Here is a 20,538-nt window from a genome sequence, read left to right on the forward strand (position 1 = left end):
TTCATCTTTATTTTTGTACAGAGGTACACTCGGAAACCATAATCTCTAGCCCACCTGGGTCGGTGCCGGAGGTTAGTACAGCGACCTTTCTCGACGGCGGCCCACTCAAACTATCACCAGGTAACACACGCACGAACCGAGCACTGCCCTTATGAACCATTCGAGGCTTCGCTCTGAGTGTGTCGTATGTTTAATCATCCTGCTGTATATAATGTTAAGCAGTCATAGTATGGCTATATAGGTGTCATTATGTATAAGAACTGTATGTGGCATTGTATATTCATTAAATAGGGACACGAAGAAAAATTAACGTAAGTTGTAGTTACGAAAGTAAGAATGGAAAATATAGACTTCCAAACCACCAAGTGATTCGATACAATGTATTCAGCGTTTGTGTGTGTGTGTGTGTGTGTGTGCGTGTGTGTGTGTGTGTGTGTGTGTGTGTGTGCAAGCTAGACAAGGAAGTGAATTTTTGTATTCACGTGCATGTGTGTGTGTGTGCGTGTGTGTGTGTGTGCGTGTGTGTGTGTGCGTGTGTGTGTGTGCGTGTGTGTGTGTGCGTGTGTGTGTGTGTGTGTGTGTGTGTGTGTGTGTGTGTGTGTGTATGTATGTGCAAGCTTGACAAGGACGTGAACTTTTGTATTCACGTGCATGTGTGTGTGTGTGTGTGTGTGTGTGTGTGTGTGTATTGGTATCATCAGGCGACAACCTTAATACAGAAGGTTAATATATACGGTAATTAGTTCATATACGAGACAATTCAGACATAAGCTGGTCTGAGCATAGTGCCAGATCACGATGCTTCCACCACATCCCATCTATATCTTTTATTTCCCCTTCATTCGTGTAACAACGTATATGAAAGACCATATTTAATTAACAATATATTTAAGCAAACTTAGCATGCACGTCGATCAGTCATTCCTCATTTGACACATAGCGTAATACTTTGACCATCCCACCTGGGCACACGGAGGCCCACCGTAACTCCCACGAGGAGTCTGACCACAAAGGACAGCAGAGTGATCATCACTCTCAAGTGCCTCTCACATAACAAGGGAAACAGGAGTTCAGTGTCACCCGATAACTACCAGGAGGCGAATACGGGAGACTGGCAGTCAATGTTTCATCCCAGAGCGTAAGGGAACCTTAATAGAGGCACCGAAGGAAGTATGGAAAAGGTTTGCTGAGGCGTATGCGGATGTGGGATTCGATATTTGGGGGTCCGTCATTTTCACCGATGAGAAATGTTTCACATCTGTCGCAGCAGTCAGGCGCCAGTGTCGGCAGTTACATAATACAAGATATGACTGAAGACACATCCATGAGACATCGACAAGCTGTCGTGTAACAACCTCCATGCATGGATGGATGTGGTGGTGAGGTGTTGTTGAACATACTGCAGAGCAGTACACTGTATATAAAAATTCTAGAGATATCCTTTTTTCCATTGGTGCAAGCATATCCCATCCCAAACCCACAGTTTATTTACACGGTGCAAGACCGCAGTCCAATACCTACAATCCGGGCAGTCAAGCATTGGTTTCAGGTGCATTCACAAATTATTCTATTGCACTGGCCCTCTAAAGGGGCCGATTGTAATCCAACAGAAAATCTTTGGACGCATATGGTTGCTGAATGTGGTGTTGAGGAGAAAATGAGGGAGACAGTGAGGAGACATGCACATAACATGTGGGAGGGAATAAGGAGGAGGCAGAACATCTGCAGCAATCTGCATTCGCAGCACATCTCTCGTCGCGGCAAGACCTCCCGGCGGGACCAGGTCTCCACAGCAGCCACACAGCCGAGGGACGGGCCTGTTGTTCCTATCTGAGGGAGTGCTCTAGTCTGCCCACCAGGAGGTCGAGGCTCCTCCGCCCTAGACTATCTGGCCGACGACCCTCCTTCCGCCACGACCTGGACCGGGGCTGTGCCATATGTGACGACCAGGACCGGGCCTCCCTTTTCGTGCTTCCACCTGCTGCTGCTGGAGAGCTGGAGAGTCTATTTTGCCCTTTCTACCAGGGGCAAGGGGGTTGAGAGCAGCGTCGGGGCGTTTCCACCTGAGCTGTTGTTGTTGTTGTTTAAAGATTCCCTGCACCTATAGTGCAGGCCGGGCCATACATTAGCCCAGTCAGTGGTGTATGGGCTGGTTAAGAAACAGTAAGGGGGGAGGACAGGACCTGGGGATTGCCCAGCACACACGTCCTGTCTCCTGGCTGGCTTTGTGGTGTGTGTGCCACCTGAGCTCGTCGGCGCCTCCTCCATCGGCGCCGCGCTGTCTACCCGGCTCTAGTCCCGCCCTACCTCCTTTCAACCATCGTGCTGCCGGTGTAGCGTTATGATCTGTCCCCCTGTCCGCCCCCTACGGCGCATGCGCGGGAGTTGCCAGAGGCCGCCACAAATATGCCATTTGTCCTCTGATCTCTGTAGGAGTAACATGATCGGAGCCTCTTGCCCTTTGTTTACAAACGGCAAATGGTCATTCCGGCTTCTCATATCATTCGTCTCAAAGCTTTCTCGGGTAGTTTCCGCCCTTAAATTAAATTAGGTTAGGCGGAAAGCGGTAAAAATTCGAATTTCTAAGGTATGAAAGAGTTAGGTTGGATAAACATAGTTATAATTAATCATCTGGGGACGAGTTATCTAATCTGTTAGCGTGAGGATTGCCTTAGCGCTGTATCTTTACGGGAATGAGTCAAGCTCGTACTGCCCCGTGTATTAAACCATTTTTATCATACATATCCTTGAAATTATAAATAGTTTTGGCACACACTACTTCATTCGGTTGTGCATTCCATTGATCAATTGCCCTATTAGGGAAACTGAACTTCCTTACATCTTTATCACCTCTCTTCTTATGCTGTATTTTGCAATGTTCTCTTGCTGATGCTTCACACATATGATATATATTCATTTATGTCTATTTTCTGTTCCCCTGATATGCATTTATACAGCATAATCATGTCTCCTCCTCCTCTCCTGCAGCGTTGGTAAATTCAATCTTTACAGTCTTTCTCAGTAACTTAAATCCCTTATGATTGGTACCCATCTTGTAGGAGCTCGTTGTACTTTTTCAATTTTATGTGTTTTTTGAGATGAGGATTCCAGACTACTGTGATGCATACTCCAGAGTTGGTCTGATGAATATCTTCCTCAGCATATCTTCATTTATATATGTGAATGCTATTCTCATATTAGCAAGCAATGTATACATGTTTCGTACCTTCTCACTGATGTGATCATCAGGAGTGTCACGGGGTTTTTATAGTATCACGGTAATTTTGGAATAAATGGTTAAATATTATTTAAATTGATAATAATATTCAATAATATTGAAGAGCAGAGACAATGATTGTCTTGCTACATCAAGCAACGATTACTTTACGCTGATTTGCTAAGATTCTCTAAGAACGAGAATTTATAAACTTTCTCAACAGTACTCAGCAGAGACTAATTACTCACAATTGCTGAATTACTGTACTGTTAGCCTCTGGAGAAAGTTACATCACCCCTGACAATAAATAACTAATACTAATAATAATAACATCAGGTTCTTGCTGATGCATTAACTCCTGGCACAACGGATTTTAAGTTAATACAACAAGACTGGTCTAAGTACCAGTTATGAATAGTAAATGTTTATGCAAGCTAGAGCTGTATGGAAAATAAGCTTAATTATGGAGAAATGAAACAAGATTTTTACTCTACATTAAGCTCAAGAAATAGAACTGTTAAATTTATTAATCACAAAAATAAATTTAACATTACATTTCAAATCAAATTAAATGAGACGCACTCGCTCACTCACACAGAAGCTAAATACTTACGCCTAGGAAAAACACCTTAACTAAACTCTTAAGACTACAAAATACACAAAGGAAATGCTAGTCAATGAATGCGGTGTATCACCCAAAGCTGGAGAACTAAAGGTGGGAGCTTGGAGAAACTGTAAGTGGAGTTTGGGTACTAGCTGACCTCTCGCACTGCTGCACAGGTCCTGTCTCCGTCACAGCAAACACTAAACTGGACTGAATTCAAATAATGTATGGGCAGGAAGCACGAGCCACCGGAAGAAGGCGTGGCTAACGGTTTATGCAAGCAGAGGCGAACGATAAAGAAACAATTGTATCGCTCAGTAGCGCACTTAGTGACGTGCATTAAATCGGTCACTTTTGAAAGTGACGAATGATTTGGAAAGTATACCCCGAAATGGAGAGAGAAACGGTTAACTGAGCGATACACAGTGAGTTTTCCACTAATAGTTCGTGGCTTCTCACAAAAAGGAAATGTCGCGAATTGATTCGTGACATTACGCCCCATGAAAATTAAATCTTTCTTCCTTCAGAAGAATGATTTCAATATACATACATATAAATCCTAACTCAGTCACACAAGATTCACACTGTGGTGTGTGTGCTATCCTGCTACAGGAGAAAGTCGCAGTCGTCAGTGAGCGAAAAAACCTCGTATTTACGTTAATAGAAGCAAGCTTGAGGGAAAAACTCCGTGACGACGGTGAAAATCCTGTACTCAGGTCAAACTGAGCGAAAATTCGCTACATTTACACTGACAACTAATTGTTGTGTAGCGTGGTGTATGTAATACATAGTGTAGGTGTGACAGTTGTAGTGTAACTGTACCTACGTGTAAAATGACAGTAAATAATATGGCGACGGCGAAGGCAGAGGAGAAGAGGCGGCAGCGTGCGGCAGACGATCAGCTGGCCCGCACAGCAAAACTGCTTCACCCATTGCTGAACCTGCAAAACCAATTGAGGTGGAGCATCAAAAGTGTCAATGAGACAAAATTCTTATTAAGTTACAATTACTCTCTCTGCCTAGCAATCAGTACATGCTACGAAAAGTACGCTCTGGCTGAAAAATTCGAGTGACAGCCAAGCTTCGTACATTCGAGGTCGCCATTAATTATAGCACACAATTATGGTCGGCAAGTTGAGAATCCTTGTGCAAACTCGGGTCTTCCATAGCCTCGAACTGCACACGGGTCCTCAACCTCTGCCTTAACCTACAGTTCTTATATTAATATCGGGAAGCTGAGAATCCTTGTGCAAACTTGGGTCTTCCATAGCCTCAAGTCGCCTCTGCGGAGTTCTCTCTTCCCCCTTAACCTACAGTACTTATATTAATATCGGAGAGCTGAGAACCTTGTGCAAACTTGGGTCTTCCATAGCCTCAAGTCGCCTCTGCGGAGTTCTCTCTCGAACTTCCCCCTTAACCTACAATACAATACTTATATTAATATCGGGGAGCTGAGAATCCTTGTGCAAACTTGGGTCTTCCATAGCCTCAAGTCGCCTCTGCGGAGTTCTCTCTCGAACTTCCCCCTTAACCTACAATACTTATATTAGTATCGGGGAGCTGAGAATCCTTGTGCAAACTTGGGTCTTCAATAGCCTCAAGTCGCCTCTGCGGAGTTCTCTCTCGAACTTCCCCCTTAACCTACAATACTTATATTAGTATCGGGGAGCTGAGAATCCTTGTGCAAACTTGGGTCTTCCATAGCCTCAAGTCGCCTCTGCGGAGTTCTCTCTCGAACTTCCCCCTTAACCTACAATACAATACTTATATTAGTATCGGGGAGCTGAGAATCCTTGTGCAAACTTGGGTCTTCCATAGCCTCAAGTCGCCTCTGCGGAGTTCTCTCTCGAACTTCCCCCTTAACCTACAATACAATACTTATATTAGTATCGGGGAGCTGAAAATCCTTATGCAAACTTGGGTCTTCCATAGCCTCAAGTCGCCTCTCAACTTCCCCCTTAACTTACGGTACATAATATGTATGTACAGGCCCTGGACATAATGTGTCCTGTGGGGCCAATGGGCGAGACGTCAGGTCTGCACCCACTTCACCACTACCCTGTCTCTCAACTGACTCAGAGATTACAGGTGTGGTTATAAATGGCACAGGAAGGGCATGTCCCTGAGTAGTGGCGATACTTTGGCACACACTGCAGGAACGGAGAAAACTATTTATGTCCCGTCCCATCCCTGGCCAGAAAAAGTCAGCTCGGATATGGCCCTGGGTCTTCCTTTTGCCCATGTGACCTCCTGAGGCTGAACAATGACCCCATTCTAACACTGCTAGGCGGTACTTTGCGGGAACGACAAACTGCAGTCGAACCTCGCCCTCGGGTGTTTGTGACTCACGGTAGAGCCGTCCTTGTTTACGAAGGAACTTGGCTCGACCTCCCCGTGAATACTTTATCACTCGACCCTTTTGTTTGTTCCGCACGGTAGCAAGTGTCGGGTCAGAATGTTGTTCTTGTACAACAAGTTGACTACACATCAGATCTTGCGGCGATTCAATGATCACTGGGGTGACACAGTCTGGAGCCTCAGTCATGGCTCGTGTTACCGCAGCAGCCGAAGTCTGAGTGGCACCATCATCGGAGCAACTATCCTTGGCTCCTTGAATATTGCCTACTATCAAGTCAAATAGAGGCTCTGGCATGACAACTGCAAGTGTCATACCAGTATAAAATGGAGATGCCACCTGGATACATGCCTCAGGGAACAATCTCACTGATCCATCAATAAGATTTGCATGGATCTGTCGACCTGTATACTGCTCAGGCCGAACTAGACTCTGCTTGACAGAGCAACCTGAGGAACCATTATCTCTCAGGACCTTCACAGGAATGCCTCCCACAAACCCTGGCTGAACAAGGAAGGTACTGTCACCTGTGGGAGGGCCTGTGGAGGAAGCAGCTAGCCACTCATGAGGCCGCTGAATTGATGTGGCAAACATTGTGCCTTGAGAGTTATCAGGAGATGGAACATTGGCCATCTGTGGAGGGGGGTTCACTGTCACTGTGGGACTAGTGAACTGTGGGGAAGTACCCACACTGGTAGGGACGTGACCACCGTGCTGCTGCTGAGGAATGAAGGCTGCATTCGCTTCCTGCCTCTTCTGAGCTGGAGGTGAAAAAGTTTGTCCCAACGGTCGGTTGCGTGGCTGATACTGCTGCTGGTTAGGGTACTTGTACCTCTTCCACTCAGGTTTCTGAGTGTTTTGCCCCTGGTCCTTCCACTGCGGTTTTGGACCTTGGCCATTACTCTGAGAATGGCCTTGGTGCTGGGATTCAGTCTGAGACGGCTTCCCAGACTTGGCAGTATCTTTTCTGCTCCAGGTGTTTTGCTTACGAGTTTGATACCCGTATGCAGTAAAGAATGCGTCAGCCTTCTCTACCATTTGGCTGGCATCTTTCACCTGGCAGATCTTAAGCTGTGCTATGAGCTCAGCAGGCCACGACCTCTCTAGCTGTGTACGCAGCATAAGGTCAATTATCCCCTCACGCGTGGAAGGAGTTTCATCTTTCTCCATCCACTCATTTAAGTAAGCTGTGAGACGATCAAGGAACTGAACAGCTGTCTCCTTGTCTTGGAGACGAGCTCGCATGAACTGAACTTTGGCGTCGTCTACTGTGAGACCATACGCCTTAATGAGTGCAGCTTTCATCATCTCATATGTGAGATTGTCTCCACGAATTCTGTGGAGAATATCGAGGGCAGGGCCCTCAAATAGGCTAAGAAACTGAAGCCGCTTAGCTGCCTCATCCAGTTGATATAAGTCTGCCATGTCCTCAAAACGAGCTATGTACGGCTCGATTCGCTCGCTTTCCTTGTATGAAGGAAGCTTGATGCGTGGGGTCGCCAGGACATGTGCAGGGAGAACGCTCGTGGAGCTTTGACCAACTGCACCAGACGTGTCTGAAGCCAAGGAATCTCGCTTGAGCTTCAGCACTTCAAGTTCATGTTCTCGTTCTTTGTCTCGTTGTTCACGCTCGTATTCGCGCTGTTCTCGCTCTTTTTCTAACTCGAGCTCGCGTTGTTTCTGCTCGTATTCGCGCTGTTCTCGCTCTTTTTCTAACTCGAGCTCGCGTTGTTTCTGCTCGTATTCGCGCTGTTTCTCACGCTGCTCTTGTTCATAAGCACGCTCTCTTTCACGTTCCTCACGCTGTTCTCGCTCGTATTCGCGCTGTTCTCGCTCGCATTCGCGCTGAATCCTACGCTCTTCACGAGCATCTTTCTCACGTTCTTGCTCGTAATTGAACCGTGAGAGAACGTAACTCTGTATTTTCTCTGGGTCTGTGAGACCAATATCTTTGGCTTCCTGTACATATACAGCTGTAGCCATGATGCTAGCTCAATTTACTAAGTAACCGAAATTGAGTACTGACTGCTTAGCGACGAATACTAATAAACACAAGTAAAGAATACAGACACAAGCTAGTGGTGACCAGTCTTATCTAGTTAACTGGCAAAGAATAAATAAAAAATGTAAATGACTGGGAAGACTCAATAATAAACACAATGGGTACGGCGACTTCCCAGAAGCGAATAAAATTGTCTGGCGTTACCAAAAATAAACTAGAGTTAAGTATTCTATTGATTAATAAAGCAAAATTCACTTGCTAAATTAAGGGTAAACACCAGTAAGCTTGTGCCTATAAACTTTAATGATAAATACCTAAATATGAATGAGTGAGCACTATCTCATGAATAGCTTTAGAGCTAGGAGTTAATATCCTGGAATGAGGTCGCCAATTGTCACGGGGTTTTTATAGTATCACGGTAATTTTGGAATAAATGGTTAAATATTATTTAAATTGATAATAATATTCAATAATATTGAAGAGCAGAGACAATGATTGTCTTGCTACATCAAGCAACGATTACTTTACGCTGATTTGCTAAGATTCTCTAAGAACGAGAATTTATAAACTTTCTCAACAGTACTCAGCAGAGACTAATTACTCACAATTGCTGAATTACTGTACTGTTAGCCTCTGGAGAAAGTTACATCACCCCTGACAATAAATAACTAATACTAATAATAATAACATCAGGTTCTTGCTGATGCATTAACTCCTGGCACAACGGATTTTAAGTTAATACAACAAGACTGGTCTAAGTACCAGTTATGAATAGTAAATGTTTATGCAAGCTAGGAGCTGTATGGAAAATAAGCTTAATTATGGAGAAATGAAACAAGATTTTTACTCTACATTAAGCTCAAGAAATAGAACTGTTAAATTTATTAATCACAAAAATAAATTTAACATTACATTTCAAATCAAATTAAATGAGACGCACTCGCTCACTCACACAGAAGCTAAATACTTACGCCTAGGAAAAACACCTTAACTAAACTCTTAAGACTACAAAATACACAAAGGAAATACTAGTCAATGAATGCGGTGTATCACCCAAAGCTGGAGAACTAAAGGTGGGAGCTTGGAGAAACTGTAAGTGGAGTTTGGGTACTAGCTGACCTCTCGCACTGCTGCACAGGTCCTGTCTCCGTCACAGCAAACACTAAACTGGACTGAATTCAAATAATGTATGGGCAGGAAGCACGAGCCACCGGAAGAAGGCGTGGCTAACGGTTTATGCAAGCAGAGGCGAACGATAAAGAAACAATTGTATCGCTCAGTAGCGCACTTAGTGACGTGCATTAAATCGGTCACTTTTGAAAGTGACGAATGATTTGGAAAGTATACCCCGAAATGGAGAGAGAAACGGTTAACTGAGCGATACACAGTGAGTTTTCCACTAATAGTTCGTGGCTTCTCACAAAAAGGAAATGTCGCGAATTGATTCGTGACAAGGAGATAGTCTGTTACTGATAATTACTCCTAGGTCCTTCTCCTTTTCTGATATGTGTAGGGCTGATCTTCCTAACTTATAATACCAATCTGGTCTTTTCTCACTTTTACCAAATTTTATTACATGACACTTATCCACATTAAATTCCATTTGCCATTTATTGCTCCATTCATGAAGCTTGTTCAATTCCTCTTGCAGCTCTTTGCAAGAATCTATGTTAGTAATTTTCTTTTGAATTTTTGCATCATCTGCAAACATATTTAGATAGCTTCCATTTCCAATATTACTGTCTATGCCATTTATATATACTAAAAACATAACTGAGCCCTGTGGAACTCCGCTGGTCATTTCCCTCCATGATCAGTAATTCCCCCTTAATATTGTTCTCATTTCCCTTTTTCTGAGAAAATCCTGCATCCAACAGTGGAGATTACCTTGGATACCTCCTTGATGGTACAGCTTCCATAAGTCTTTGGTGCGGTACTCTGTCAAATGCTTTCTTAAAATCTAAATAGATACTGTCCACCCATCCTTCTCTTTTCTGTAATGTTTCTCTAACTTTGTCATAATTGCTTAGAAGATTAGTAACACATGATTATCCCTTCCTAAAACCTAACTGCCTCTCTTTTATCATACCATGTTCTAGATGTCTTACAACACTGGTCAGTGATACTGGTCTGTAGCTGAGTAGTTCTCATTGTGTTCTCATTGTGTTAAATTTGACTAGTGTACAGGTATTTGTAGACCTCACAGGTGGTTAAGAAGGATGAGTAAAGGACTCATGAATGGAATGGAATGAAATGGAATGGAATTAAAAAAAAAAAAAAAAAGGAAAGGAGCACCAAGCCACTCAGAGACTAAGTTTCCCCCTGGGGAGGGGAGGGGGGGATAGAATACCTCCTCAGTATCCCTGTTTGTCGTAAAAACCGTCTAAAAGGGGCACTTTAATCTTCATCCTTCCTCTTTTCCCCCTCTGCTTCTTGTACTTTATCTGTCCCATCTCTTTGCCTTATATTTTCACTTTAATACCCACCCAACTCCTATTGTAGTGCCATATAGTCATTGAGTGGCTTGGTGCTCGCTTTCCTTTCTTTCTATTTTTTTTTTTTTTTTTAATAATCCATTCCATTCAATGAATAAGTTATATGTCACTAACTTGGGTGGGTATTGAAAATATATGGCAGAGAGGTGGAACATAAAGTACAAGAAGCAGAGGGGGAAAAGGGGAAGGATTTTTAGTGGGCTTTTACGACAAGCAGGGATACTGAGGAAGTATTCTATCCCTCCCTCCCCAAGGGGAAAGGATTCGTGAGATAACCGTGACTGGGAGCTGGCTTAATTTCCATTGATAGTACCCCTCTGGGGAGGGGGGACAGAATACTTCCTCAGTATCCCTGCTTGTGGCAAAAGGGGCACTTTAATCTCCATCCTTCCCCTCTTCCCACTCTGCTCCTGTACTTTATCTGTCTTACCTCTCTGCCTTACATGTTCACGTTAATACCCACCAAACCCTCTTCCATTATAGTGCCATGTAGTCATTGTTTTAGCTTGGTACTGGCGCTTATTATTCACCTCCTCTTGTACTTCATGTGTCTTATCTCAGCCTTATATTTTCACTTTAATAACCACCCAACCCCCTTCCACCTCAGTGCCATATTTTCATTGGCTTGGTGCTAACCTTTTTTTTTTTTTTTTTTTTTTTTATTACTGTGTTCAATGCATTTCCACTGATAGTACAGTATATAAATATATCCTGTGCTACTGGACACGACAGGGTTTATGTTACTGCACATGTGTGCAGATTTAAATAAACGATTGGTATTAAAATATGCCAATCAGTGATGTGTAGTAATGTACCCAATGTAAAAATAACGTAACTTAGGATTCTTTTTTTTTAATTTCCCATAACAACTAGTATCTGAAGTGATCTCAGTAACGTAACTGATAAGGGTTTTTACTTTATCATTATCCATTGAATCAGTAGCAGTGCTGTAACAGTGTGAACAGGAAACTTCACTAAGCATACCCTACTGGAGTGCATACTGTTTTCATAGTATTTGGAGTTAAAAGTCATCATCCTTCGTTCATTGCCAGACGCCATGTATCCCAGACGGGGTGGCCAAGGGCTTAGAGTTAATTGTTTTACAGGGAGGGGCACTAATCCTCCACCAACCCCACTTGACACGTAGGGATGCCAACAGCATCTGGTGTTCCCAGGAGGTCACCCATCCAAGTACTAACCAGACCCAACATTGCTTAACTTCGCTGATCGGACGGGAAGCGGTGTACTCAACGTAGTATAGTTAAAAGTACTTTTCCATAAATGAAATTTTGAGGCTAATTTTTATTTCACAATGACTGAACTTGAACAATACTGGACTAGCCTAACACTCTTATGTAAGATTTCTCAAAACTAAAGGGAGATGTAAGATTTCTCAAAACTAAAGGGATTGGATTGGATAATTGGAAAAAAAAGGAAAAGGAAAAGCTAGCACCAAGCCACTTATTGACTCTATGGCACTTAAAAGGGGTTGGGTGGGTATTAAAGTGAATATATAATGCAAAGAGGAAGCTATCTAAATATGTTTGCAGGTGATGCAAAAATTCAAAAGAAAATTACTAACATAGATTCTTGCAAAGAGCTGCAAGAGGAATTGAACAAGCTTCATGAATGGAGCAATAAATGGCAAATGGAATTTAATGTGGATAAGTGTCATGTAATAAAATTTGGTAAAAGTGAGAAAAGACCAGATTGGTATTATAAGTTAGGAAGATCAGCCCTACACATATCAGAAAAGGAGAAGGACCTAGGAGTAATTATCAGTAACAGACTATCTCCTGATGATCACATCAGTGAGAAGGTACGAAACATGTATACATTGCTTGCTAATATGAGAATAGCATTCACATATATAAATGAAGATATGCTGAGGAAGATATTCATCAGACCAACTCTGGAGTATGCATCACAGTAGTCTGGAATCCTCATCTCAAAAAACACATAAAATTGAAAAAGTACAACGAGCTCCTACAAGATGGGTACCAATCATAAGGGATTTAAGTTACTGAGAAAGACTGTAAAGATTGAATTTACCAACGCTGCAGGAAAGGAGGAGGAGACATGATTATGCTGTATAAATGCATATCAGGGGAACAGAAAATAGACATAAATGAATATATATCATATGTGTGAAGCATCAGCAAGAGAACATTGCAAAATACAGCATAAGAAGAGAGGTGATAAAGATGTAAGGAAGTTCAGTTTCCCTAATAGGGCAATTGATCAATGGAATGCACAACCGAATGAAGTAGTGTGTGCCAAAACTATTTATAATTTCAAGGATATGTATGATAAAAATGGTTTAATACACGGGGCAGTACGAGCTTGACTCATTCCCGTAAAGATACAGCGCTAAGGCAATCCTCACGCCTAACAGATTGGATAACTCGTCCCCAGATGATTAATTATAACTATGTTTATCCAACCTAACTCATTCATACCTTAGAAATTCGAATTTTTACCGCTTTCCGCCTATCCTAATTTAATTTAAGGGCGGAAACTACCCGAGAAAGATTAAAGACGAATGATATGAGAAGCCGGAATGACCATTTGCCGTTTGTAAACAAAGGGCGAGAGGCTCCGACCATGTTACTCCTACAGAGATCAAAGGACAAATGGCATATTTGTGGCGGCCTCTGGCAACTCCCGCGCATGCGCCGTAGGGGGCGGACAGGGGGACAGATCATAACGCTACACCGGCCTCACCATCCACTGCCAAGCCCCGCCCACACTCGTCGATCATCGGGCAGCCGATCTCACCACCAACCATCGCACCTTCCCCTGTTTCTGCCGCCTTTCCCTCCTTCACCAGTTTGTTGTCCCCGCTACGCTCTCTTTGAGAGCTTTTTTTCTGCAGTTTCCCCGATGGGCTGTCTGTTTGCCAGTGCCCCACCAAGTGTGGGGCAAATATCACACAACAACACACAATAAGCAGCAATCTGGTAGATTCCATGCCTGCCAGATTCCATGAAGTTATAACGGCAGATGGAGGTTGGACAAGGTATTAATCTTTGGGCATGAGGTATCTCAGTGGTAGCAGCCTTGCCTCGGGATCCTGTTGTCAGGAATTAAATCTCCGCCTACGACGGTGCCTTGTGGGGGGTGGCGGGGGAGGTAGCGCCTCCTGTAGCCTCGTTGGGGCCACATACACATTACACATTCTTTCCTAACTCTCGCGAATTTGTCAAGGTATTTTACTTTGCGATTTTACATCACTTCACATAAATATGCTTATAATGTCGAGGCAAAAATATACATAACTCTTGGGACTATGTCCAGACAAAATATATGTTACTACAATAATCACATATGTTTACAGTGTTTATGCATAATACATGTGAAAAATATTTTTGGTGTTTCATGTAACCAATAGCCATACCCACAAAACATTCTTGTTGCGCTATGTGCATGTGTGTGTGAGATAACTAGTAACTGATCCACATTAGTTTGGTAAATAAAAAAGTGAAAAGTAAGCACAAAGCCATATGGATACAATTACACGGAAGAAGGGAAATATGGATGAACCATAGTTTTGATGGAAACAATGTGCTATGGGACGATGCGCACAATTACGAATGGGCGAGCTATCACCGATGATAAATGGAAACACCCTTTTATGAAAAATCATTCCTTCTACGGATGAAGCTTGGTGTTACAGAAAACACACACACACATACACACAAATACTAAATATATTGTGTCGAATCACTTGGTGGTTTGGAAGTCTATATTTTCCATTCTTACTTTCGTAACTACAACTTACGTTAAGTTTTCTTCATGTCCCTATTTAATGAATATACAATGCCACATACATACTGAGATGATTTGGCCATGTGGAGAGAATGGAGGTGGTAAAGACTGACGAAGAGAGTGTATGTGAGTGAGGTGGAGGGGGGAAGAGGGAGGGGGAGGCCGAGGATGAGATGGAGGGATGGGGTGGAGAGGTATTTGAGAGAGGGGGGTGTGAGTTGGGAGCAGGGCAGTGAAATGGCGGGGGACAGGGCGACTTGGAGGAGATTTGTTTGTGGCCACCCCAAACGGGATTGAGGCGTCTGGCAATAGATAGATAGATAGGCATACAGTTCTTATACATAATGACACCTATATAGTCATAATATGATTGCTTAACATTATATACAGCAGGATGATTAAACATACGACACACAGAGCCTCGTGATAGTTTGAGTGGGCCGCCATCCAGAAAGGTCGCTGTACTAACCTCCGGCACCGACCCAGGTGGGCTAGAGATTGTGGTTTCCGAGTGTACAATCACAGCCTTTTTCCACTCTGCTGGCACAGTTTCGCTCATCCATGACTTCTTACATACCTCCAACAAGCACTTCATTCCGCTCTTTCCACTACACTAAATCATATCTGCATACACCTCATTAACCCCATCTGCTTTCCCATTATTCAGCCGCTTAGCAGCACTCTTCACTTGTGCGAGTGTCACGTTTTCTGGCACTGCATTCCTTCTCTGCACATCCCCAAAACCAATCATGTTTACAATGGCAGTGCTCTCTCTATTCCCATTCATCAGGCTTTCAAAATATTCATTCCATCTGGTCCTGAAACATCCCCATGGGTTAATTATCTACCACCTACATCCTTCACACTTTCACATTTCTTTCCTCTTTCACCTCTATATTGCAGCAGCTCTTTCCAGAATAACTTCCTGTTTTCAGAGTAGTTTGCATACATTTTTCTTCCTAGATCATCATTTACCTCATTCTTTTGCCTCTTCACAAGTCTCTTTACGTGTTTCTTGCTCTCAGTATATTTAGTTCTTATTTCAATTGAACCCTTGCCCTGTAACCACTCTAGCCACTTCTTCCTCTTGTAAACAATATCCCTAAACCCTTCCCAACCACATCTGCTTCCTACAACTCCTAATACTCGTACATCAGCTTATTTTCCTTTACAGTAATTACCTTTGTATACGCAGGCCGACGAAATTTTCCAGTGTGCATGCAGTAGAATTCACAGTTCTTAACGCCTTCAATGAGAATATATCTTTTTTAAATCATTGCTCTTAACACCTTCAATACGAATATATCTTTCATTTCGCTGTTGCTTCTTCGGACGGCTTGGAATTGTCTTTCAAAACTGGACACTTTAGATACAGGTTTCATTAACCCCCTCACTAGCAGGTTCCTGTCTTGATCTGATTAAAACAGTCTTCTAACAGTTAGAAAATGTTACAAGAACACATCAACCTATTGAGGGTATTAAGGGAGTGGCAGAGAGGTTAGTACTGGGTCTGTCCTTGTGCTGGACCACTGGGTTCCAATGTTTTGACGAAATTTCATTTTCTTCTCTTGTATTCATTAATGTATTTATGTTATTCACATTTACAATACATAGTGATTGCTGCACCACCATCATCATCATCATCATCATCTCTCTTTTTCCCACCCGCAGGAAGGGTGACGTATGATTCAGATAGCCAGAAAAAGGAAAGAATACGATAGTGGGATAACCAATAAACGACTCTCCAGATAAAAAGGGGTGCCAGCCCTTGTCATGCACTAGTCCGTCTATAGCCAGACGCCATAATCCCGTAAGAGATGGTCGTTTGTCTTTTAGTTTTTTTACTGGAGGGGCACTAACCCTCCGCCAATGTACTTGCTGACACGTAAGGAACACGTGGGTGGAGGGATGGTTATATGGTTACCATCCAGCGTTGTAAAAGGTTTCCTGGATTTCAGGAAACCATTAGGCTTGTCACATAATGTAGAGTCTCCTGTACAGGATAGAAGAATAATGAAAAGTGACAAGGTGGGAGAAATAGGAAGAGGAGGGCAGACACAGAAAAAGAATAATAAAGGTGAAGGAAGAAGTAGGCAGCACTACATCAAGTGAGTGGATAATGATGGCCAACACCTACCAGAAATACACTCGTCCATACAAAATTAATCCAGACAGTTAGATTCATTTTCATTTCCCTCGCATCGTAAGTTTTCATACCTCTCTTTCTGACGCCCTCATTTGCCATATTTATCCACCTTCTTTGTCAACCACGCCTCCTCCCACCTTCTACCTCGCTCAAATATACCGTTTTATCCACCCTATTTATATCCATTCTTTACATATGACCAGACCATCTAAGCATGCACTCTCCAACTCTGTTGTCCAGGGACTTCCTTGCTCCACATCTTTCATTGATCACATAATTTTTATGCTATCGACTCTCCGCGCTCCAGACACGTTTCTCAAGAATCACATGTCAGCTGGTCTAACTGATGCCTTTTTTAGTTTTGATGGAACAGAAGGGTCCGCTAAGCACAAGTCATTCAGGAGTACCGGTACTAAAAATCCGTGCAATCCTTCTGCCCGTGCCATGGACACACTTAGGTTTCCTACTAAGCCCTCCATACCACCGTACTATACTCTTCCATTGCACATTGCCTTCTCTTGCACCGGGCTACATAATCTCTCTTACCTGTTCAGCTCTTTTTCTCTTCAGAACATCACCCTGCGAGTCACCTTCTTGATCTGCATTACCATTAAACAATAAAGCCTTCCTTTTATTTATAATTCTAGGTATTTCCAGACAATTTTGTTTTGGTTTGTATATACTTATGTATGTGACTAGTTTTGCTCAGTTTTGACACACTTTGTGAAATGAACGGGTAAATGAAGCCTGTTTCTTATAACAGGCTTCATTTACCCGTTCATTTCACAAAGTGTGCCAAAACTGAGCAAAACTAGCTGGTCGTAAATACAAAGAATAAAAGACATCCCATGATGGAAGTGATTAAGAACTGTTTGTTATTGCAGCAACACCAGATAATTTGTACTGAAATGCGCATAAAATGATATTACCTTAACAATCTTCTCCACTCCAGTTTCCTCTCGCATCCCCCACTCCACCACTCCACCCTTCATTTCATCCCTCCGCTAGACATTTTCTTCCCTCCATTTCCTCTTTCCTCGACTAAATTGCCGGATATATCCTGTCCAATATTTTTTCCCATAATTTCCACAGTTTGTAACAACGATTACTTAAATATATGGTATGCACGTGGGAATATGAATGAAGAGAGATGGAAGAAGGTGGTATGTTGATGGCTAAGGAAAGTGAAGACTGTGATATGACATTTTATGTTTGTTTTAATATTTGATTGCCCCTCAGGATTCATTTCTCAATTTCATTGTTTTATTATCATTTAGCGTTATGTGCCTTTAGACCCTGGATAATGTATATCTCGATATGTAAATGACCAAATAATAAACAAGTGGTGCCAGGCACAACCAAGCTCACCCGACAGCAGTTTATTTTTTTTAATTGTTGTTAAATATTGGCTCGTTTCTGCCATTTTGTGTCAGGGAACAATTAAAATCTAAGGTCAAGTTTTCAAGTTACACCTTCTGAGAATCCATCATTTTGCATTTGACCTTTCAAGGTCACCCAAGGTCAAAATTCATGCTGCCAAATGAAAGCCCATATGAGACTTCCTGTATTTGGTCACAGTCAGTATATCTTCAGTGGGTTTCGAGTTACAGCCCCTAGAATATCCGTGATCTTGAGTTGGACCTTTTAAGGTCACTTACGGTCAAAGGTCAAGGTGTAAATTAAAAACTCATATGGGATTTCCTGTATGCTGATAATAGCAAACATCTCTATCTTCTTCCAGTTTCGAGTTACAGTACTCTGAATATCCGTGACCTTGAGTTTGGCCTCTCAGGGTCATTCAAGATCAAAGGTCTTCGTGCCAAATGAAAGTTCATATTACGAGTTCCTGTACGTTCATAATAGTAAAAATCTCTATTTTCAACCGTTTTCAAGTTACGCCCTATGAAAATCCGTGACCTTAATTTTGACCTTTCATGGTCGCTCAGTTACCTCAAAGAATTTAATCACTTTCTTTGGGGACCAGTGCTCACACATCGGTTTAGCCAAATGGTTTAGTAATGTAACAGTCGCGACATTAAAAGAGAGGAAGGCTGCATACAAGAGGGCCAAAAGTAGTCAGGATCAGAATGATTTGGACTCCGTCAAGACTGCATGCAGGACAGTGAAATCTATGACAATGTTGGCTTAAAAAAGTTAAGAAATCACTGTGGTACTGCGATGCAAAGAAAGCCTTATAGTTCTTCAGCCATGTAAACAGTAGAAAACCTTTCAAAGGTAGTATGGGACCACCTACGGATCAATCAGATGTTATGGAAATCTCAGAATTGGGTATGATAAACACTCTAAGCAACTATTTTGCTGTAGTTTTTGTGTTAGAAGATACTCATGACGTGGCAAGACCAGTACTGGCCCATGAAAATTACGATTATGTCATCCTCAGATGTACACCTGAGGAGGTGGCAAGTAGAATGGACAAACAAAATATTTACAGACCACCAGATACAGAAAAAATCCTTCCAAGAGTTCTTAAAGAGATATGAATCTAGGTAGCTCCATTACTTACAGAAGCCTTCAACAAGTCGCTGGAAACAGGGAGGCGCCAGAAGACCGGAAGCTGATAGATGTGATCCCAGTCTGTAGGCGAGGGGATCAAGAATATTATGAGAATTGCCATCCAATTAGCCTGGCCTCTCTCACTGCAAAACTATTGGAAGGAATAATAGTAGACAGGATTGTTGAACACTGAAAATCACAATCAGATTATAGATTCAGGGCATGGGCAAAGATGACATAGATCATGCCTATCCAATTTCCTTGAATTTTTCCACAAAGTGTTGGGTGAGGATGACAGGAATAAACCAGTAAACATCCTCTGCTTAAATTTTCAGAAGACAATCAATAAAGTGCCTCGCCTCAGACTAATGCCAAAACTGCATGCCTCGGCATTAATATGGAGGTTACACTTTGGAAAGAAAACTGGATAATGAATAGGAAGCAGTGAGTAATGATAAACGGAACATCTTCCGACTGCACTTCAGTCGCTTCTGGAGTTTTACAAGGATCAGTCCTTGGTCCACTCCTTTTGGTCATGTATACCAAGGACATAGATGCTGGTCTGTTCAGTATGATCACAATGTTGCAGATGATATCAAATCTGGAGCAAAGGTGAGAAGCATTGAAAGGGTTGAAAAACTTCAGACTTATATAAGCTAGGGGAATTGTCTGAGAAATGGCAAATGCCATTTAGCTTTGAGAAACTTCAGTTTTATGTAAGCTAGGGGAATTGTCTGAGAAATGGCAAATGCCATTTAACTTTGAGAAACTTCAGACTTATATAAGCTAGGGGAATTGTCTGAGAAATGGCAAATGCCATTTAACTTTGAGAAATGTAAGATGAAAAATATTGGCCATGCAAATCCTAAGTCAGACTTTCCCGTCTGGGGAGAATCCTGAAGATGACTGATTTGCAAAAAGGACTCGGGTATGCTGATCAGTACTGACTTGAAAGTCTTCAAACAGTGCTGCGAAGTAGAAAAAACAAAACTAGAAATTGCTAGGCTACATCCACAGGCAAATTCCTTATAGGCATAAAGAAACTGTTCTGGTGCCAACTCTGTTCCTGGTTCATATTAATGATCTCCTATCTGTCACCCACAATCCCACCCATTCATATGCAGATGACTCAACACTTCATAGTTCATTCACACTCAGACACCCATTTACAAAGACTAATATCTATAATTCTTAACTCAGTACAGCCATATCCATAAATCAAGACATACCTACGATCAGTGAATGGGTACAAAACAACCTCGTCTCATTTAATGCTAGTAAAACCAAATACATACAATTTACTAACAGAAAGATATTGCCAGATTCGAATGTTATCATCACTACATCTAATATGCCCATTCTCGGTGTCACACTTGACAATGCCTTCAGCTGGACCTCTCATGTCAGATCACTTGCTAAAACTGCCTCAGAGAAAC

General features: G+C 42.4%; 1 protein-coding gene and 1 pseudogene across 1 annotated transcript in view; both read right to left on the minus strand.

The window, feature by feature from the left end:
* The window catches only part of LOC145391436 (uncharacterized), a 192,425-nt gene that overhangs the window by 6,359 nt on the left and 165,528 nt on the right, over positions 1 to 20,538 (minus strand). The window lies entirely within an intron of this gene.
* Positions 11,825 to 11,943, minus strand: LOC145391574 (5S ribosomal RNA; annotated as a pseudogene).

The sequence above is a fragment of the Coenobita brevimanus genome, chromosome 18 (genome assembly GCF_032717465.1).
Source record: "Coenobita brevimanus isolate Jiangsu-jjx chromosome 18, ASM3271746v2, whole genome shotgun sequence".
Lineage (NCBI taxonomy): Eukaryota > Metazoa > Arthropoda > Malacostraca > Decapoda > Coenobitidae > Coenobita > Coenobita brevimanus.